Genomic DNA, 6033 nt, shown 5'->3' on the forward strand with positions numbered 1-6033 from the left:
CCCCTGTCCTCCCTCCCCCCACCTACTCCTACCAAGTGAGAAAGAAAAACAAAACCCATTACAAACATGTATAGTCAAGCAAAACAAATTCCAACGCTGACCACAACTAAAAAATTGTATTAATCTGCACTCTGAGTCCATCACCTTTCTTTATGAATATATCCCTTCCCCCACCCCTATCCAGCAAGTCATCTCTTAAAATATTGTTTTAAAAGAACAGAGGAAAAATAATAGTTTAACAAAAGCAACTGACACACTAGTATACCTATCATCTTCCACGTCTGCAGAGAAAGTAAATGCATTCTCTCAATACTTCCAGGGCCACACTTCTTGGTCGTTATAATTAGTGTTCAGTTTTGTTTTTGTGCTCCCATTGATGTTGCTGTAGTCAGTGTGCACATTGTTTTCCTGCTTCTTCTTACTTCACTCTGGACCAGTTCAGAGTCTTCCAATGCATCTCTGAATTCTTCATATTGGTTGTTTTTTATGACCTGGTAATGTTTGCCAATTTGTTAGTCATTCCCCAGTTTATAGGCATTGGCTTTGTTTCAAGTTCTGTTGAAAAAGTGCTGCTGGGAATATTTCCATGCATGTGGATCTTTCTGTTTGTCTTTGATCTCCTTGGAGTATATGTCTATTAGTGTGATTGCTGGGTCAAAGGGTATGAATATTTTCATTACTGTTCTTTAGCATAATTCCAAATTGATTTCTGGAATAATTGGACTAAGAGTTCTCCCTATGGTGTATTAGTGTAGCACACTGTTGGCAGAGCTGAAAACTGGGCCAGCCATTCTGAAAAGCAATTAGGAATTATGCCCCCCAAAGTTACCAAAGTGTCCCTCTGACCCAGTTATATCATTACTAGCTTTATACTCCTAAAAGACCAAAGGCATAGGAAAAGGATCTATCTGTACAAGAACATTTGTAGCACCTTCTTTCCTTTGTAGCCCAAAATTGGAAAATAAGGGAGTATCCTTCCATTGGGGAATAGCTAAACAAATTGTGGTATGTAACTGTAATGGAATATTATTGTGCCACATGAAATGACAAGATGGACATATTCAAAGGAAGCTCTGAAGAACTCTATGAACTGATGCAGAGTGGAGTGAGCAGAACCAGGAGAACAACTTAGACAACAACAACAACAGAGAAAAAAACTGGGAAAGACTTCAGAACTCTGGTCAACACAATGCTAAACCTTGTCCAAAAGAATGAAGATAAGATGTGGATCTAACCTCTTGGAAAACGGGTGAGGAACTTCAGATGCTGAGGGAGATACACATTTTTGGACACAGTTAATGTGGGGACTTGCTTTGCCGGACTGCCACTATATACTGAGGGCTATTATGTTTCTTTATTTGCTCATTATGTGTGTGGGGAGTGGGAGGGGCAGATGAATTTTTAAAAATGCTTATTAATTGAAAAAATTAAAATAACATGCGCTCTTTTTGTTTTGTTTTTTGGTTAGGCAATGGGGTTAAATGACTTGCCCAGGGTCACGCAGCTAGTAAGTGTTATATGTCTGAGATCCTCCTGAGTGCTCTATCCACTGCGCCACCTAGCGGCCCCAATCCGCACTCTTTTAAAAACAGTGTTGGTGTACCTGACCTGCTTCCAGATGAGCCCCAGCTCAGGACCTGGGGAGCAGCCCTTGTGGAGAAGAAATCTGGCACCGGCTTCCACAGGGGTTTCAGCTCTCACCTCTTCACCTGCAGCAGCTATTCAGGACCCAGAAAAGAAAGTTCTCACCACCAAATTCCTTGGCACCATAAAACAGTTCAACAGTTTCATCAATGGAAATCACACTAGAGTTTCATTACCATTTGCTTTGTCATCACCCCCTGGGCCATCTGACTTTGCAGCTACAACTTCCCATGTGTGCTGTCCCCCTGACATGAGAGTTCTTAACTTGGGGTCTGTGAACTTTTAAAAAAAAGATTACAACTGTATTTCAATGTAATTTACTTTCTTTGTAATCCTACTGTTTTATTTTATGCATTTAAAAACATTATAATCACACTTGAATTATTGCAGTAACCTGTTGGTGGGTATGCCTGCTTCAAGTCCAATCATGTCACTGCCCTACTCAGTAAACTCCAGTGGCTCCCTATTGCCTCAAGGAGCAAATACAAAGTGCTCTGCTTGGCATTCAAAGCCCTTCCTATCTTTCCAGTGTTCTTCCACCTTGCTCCGTGACACATCCTCTTCTCAGATTTTGTGGCACTCGCCTCTTGACTGATCCACCAATGACACTAGCCCCCCACCCCCACGTCTCTCGGCTCCCAGCATTCTCTCTGGCTCACCCTCATGCCTGGGCCTCTCTACCTCTTCCACTCCATCTGTTGACCTCCCTAGCTTCTTTTAAGTCCCAACTAAAATCCTATCTTCTTCTAGGAAGCCTTCCCCAAGCCCTCTTAATTCTCTGTTAATTACTTCCTATTTCTCTTGTACATAGCTTATTGTCTCCCCAATTAGACTGTAAGCTCCTCGAGGACAGGGACTGTCTTTTGCCTCTTTTTGTATCCCTAGCACATGGTAGGCACTTAATATATATTGACTGACTGATTAAAAAAGGTGTCCAAATGTTTCACCAGACTGCTAGAGGTCCATTAAATAAAAAAAATAAAGACCCCCTGTGCTATTAGAATATGAGCTCCCTGACAGCAGGGACTATTTTGTTTTTCTATTTTTATTTCCAGCACTTAACACTGGACTTGGCACTTGGTATGCCCTCTCTGCCCAAGGTAAGGGACAACATGCACCAACACTACCCTTCCATTGTCCCTGCCTCCAGACGAGGAACAGAGGCAGCAAATGGACCAGGATGACCCAGACCTCATGCCATCTCAGCTGCAGTGCCACCCACTGCCCACCCACATCACAGGCAGAGCAGGGAAGAGTAAGGCCCTGCACCTCTGATCCTTGACTGTCAACACCCCTTGGAGATTTTGAGCTTTAGTTTGCATCTGTCACCCATTACAACCCCTCTGGTGAGCAATTCCCCACCCCATTTCTCTCCCTATCTCTGTATTAACCAATCACCAGGCACACAGGAACCAACTACCTCTAACCTCTCATCTCCATCCTCCCTAACCCTACCCCACCCACATCCTACCCCAGTCCTGCCCAGCCCTTCCATTGTGCTCTCCGGAATTCACATTCCATAATACATTTTCCTTGTTCCTGGACCTTTCTTTCCCTCTCCTTCTACCGGCCAACCCTCACTGAAAGCTGGCCCCTTCCTCCCAGCCCCCTTACACTACATCTTTGGGCTTTCTTTCCACTACTTTACTCTTTAGTCTTCCCACCTCCCCTCCCTCCCCTAACACGCACACATACCCTGGAAGACGAGCTGTAATGTTTCTTGCTCCCACTCTGTGGGTGTATTTGTTCTTTTTACAGAGGCGATGTGGTATAAAGGACAGAAGGCTGGCCTTGAAGCCAGAAAGCCCCGAGATCGATTCCTGCCTGTGACAAATACTGTCTGTGTATCTTGGTGCTTGGACAACTCTTGAAAACTATAAATTGCATTGAAGGTGGCAACTTGCAAAGGTGGAGAGTTTCCTTACCTGAGAATGCTCTAACCAGGGGTGGGAAACCTGCGGCCTTGAGGCCACATGTAGCCCTGCTCTAAACCAGTGATATTGCAGGCCAGTTCCTAACCCTAATTCCCTTGATATTTATTCCATGAATACACTTGATGTCTACCAGTAAAAATGTAACCTCCTTGGGAGTAGGGATTGCTTCCTTCACTACATTTGCAGCTCAAGCTGTTACTGCAGTACCTGACACAGAGAGATGTACTACTCGATTAATAAATATTTTTTCATTCACCTTTGCCCATTTGCTGGTTTTGATGTGTATTTCTCCAGTTATGAGTGTTTGGCAGCCACCTTTCATGTGATTGCTGAGAGTTTGCAATTCTTCTTTTGGGAACTTGGAGCAACGGGTGGAGATTGCAAAGAGGCGGATTTAGGCTTGATAAAAGGCAAAACTTTCTAACCATTAGAGCTGCCCCAAAATGACACAGGCAGACTCTGAGATCCTTTCTAACTCTGGGGTTGGGATGCTGGGGGGAAAAGGGAAGCAGTGGGTTGACAATTCCTACTCTGCCAGGTTTTTTCCTATTGCCAATGGCATATACAAAAACTATTTTCATCCCCTTTCCTTCTCTTGATTTTTTTTTTTTAATCTCTTCATGCTGTTGAGGTGGGAACAGCTTTTTTTTTTTTTTTAATGTAACTGGGGTCAAGGAAGCCATGGGGTAAAATGAAGGGTGGTGTTGTGGGAGCCCTGAGAAACGGTGTGAGTGGAGAGGATCAGGAGATTCGCTCAATACTTTCTCTTCTTTCTTCTCAAAGCTCCCCCTCCCTCAGTATGGCTCAGTGTTTGAATAAAATTAATCGAATGCAGTTACCAGGTCACAAAGCAAGAATATGACTGTAAAAATAGAAAAACATCAGGAACTATATAGAAACAATACCTAAGATCCCAGATCTCTGATATTTCATAGGTAAAATAATATTAATACAAGAGAAAGGAGGGAATGATGTATTTTGAAGTAGTCTTTTGTTCCGCTTCTCTGAAATGGTGAGAGCCTGGAAACTGTTGAGTCCAAATGGTCCCAGGACACCCTGTGAAAGTCAAGGACAATTTTGCACCAAACAGCATCCAAGGGAATTCTACTAAGGCAAAAAAGCCACTGTGAAGTGGATTTACATGGAGTAGACCAAGATGGGGAGAATCAGAGGTACACGGACGTGGTGTGTAAGAAAAGGAAAGCCAGAAAGACAAAAGGAGACAGAAGTCTCCTACAATCATGTCACTAGGGGTATTGGTGGCTTTGAAAAGTCACAGCCACAAGGACCTGGCTTTCACATGGGATGGCAGGTCAGCAGGAGACTCAGGCCATCATCATTCAGCTTGGCTTGCATCCGTCATGCAATGAATGCATCCCAGTGACACTTTTGGAGGCAGAATTGCAGCCCCATATCCCCACCTGTCCCCTTCACTCACCTGCAGAACAAGCCTGCTGTAAATACCTCCATTAATGCTGAAGGAAAATGTGATGGAAAGTTCCTACATTGTCTTGTCCTCAAGAGAATGTTCTTTCCTGAAACTTAATTTCCAAGTTTGAGTTCTGCTTTGGTCAGAGACAAATTAAAATCCCATAAATCCTGTTATAGACACAATAGTAGCTCCAGGTAAGAGAAATCCACTGAGTAGGTGCTATAGAATGTTTTCTGGTGTCACGCTCTCTGGCCCAAACATGCCTCCAACTTATCTAGGAGCTCAAAACAGCTAAGCAAAGACCAGGTCAACCCAACTGCCACCATCTTCTACATGATACAAAGTCCATCCAGTACCACCAGAATATGTAGCCCTCAGAGAGTTTCAAACTTCAATACCACTGACACTCCATCATGTAGAATAGATTTTCCTCCAATGAATTCAAGTTTACCCTCTTGGATTCCCCTAAAAACCAGCCAAGTCTTCCACATGCCTCTCCTCAAAGCTTAACAGGGCAACCCATTCCCTGGTCAGTTGTTCCCCTCCTCACACTCAATGATATAACTCACGTTATATCAGAGGAACTCTAGTTTGGTGGATTCTCTACACTTAAATAATTTGGGGATGACACTAACCACTGGCTGACTAGGAGAACCAAGGAGACAAAGGCTGGTTATGGGAGCTTGGGCACTGGGGCTGTGCCCTTTACAAAAATCTGAGCCTCCCACAAGGTACACTCAAAAAGTAGGATCTCCAAAAGGGTATGGAGAACAGACCCTGTTAAAAATATTTATTAACAATTTTCAGGAAGCCTCCTGTTCTTTCCTTCTGCTACATTCAAGAGCAGATTAACAGGCAACACACACCTGACAACTCTTGTTTCCTCACACTAAGCCAGGATCAGTGATCACCATCCTGTAGCTAACACTGCTTGTCTTGTCTGTGCCAAACTCCTGATCCAGCTATCCAGTCCCATTATACCTGGCCTTCTGGCTCCTGCTCACTAATCTCTACGAGCCTGGG

The sequence above is a fragment of the Phascolarctos cinereus genome, unplaced genomic scaffold, assembly GCF_003287225.1.
Source record: "Phascolarctos cinereus isolate Bilbo 61053 unplaced genomic scaffold, phaCin_HiC Scaffold_8;HRSCAF=390, whole genome shotgun sequence".
NCBI classification, from domain to species: domain Eukaryota; kingdom Metazoa; phylum Chordata; class Mammalia; order Diprotodontia; family Phascolarctidae; genus Phascolarctos; species Phascolarctos cinereus.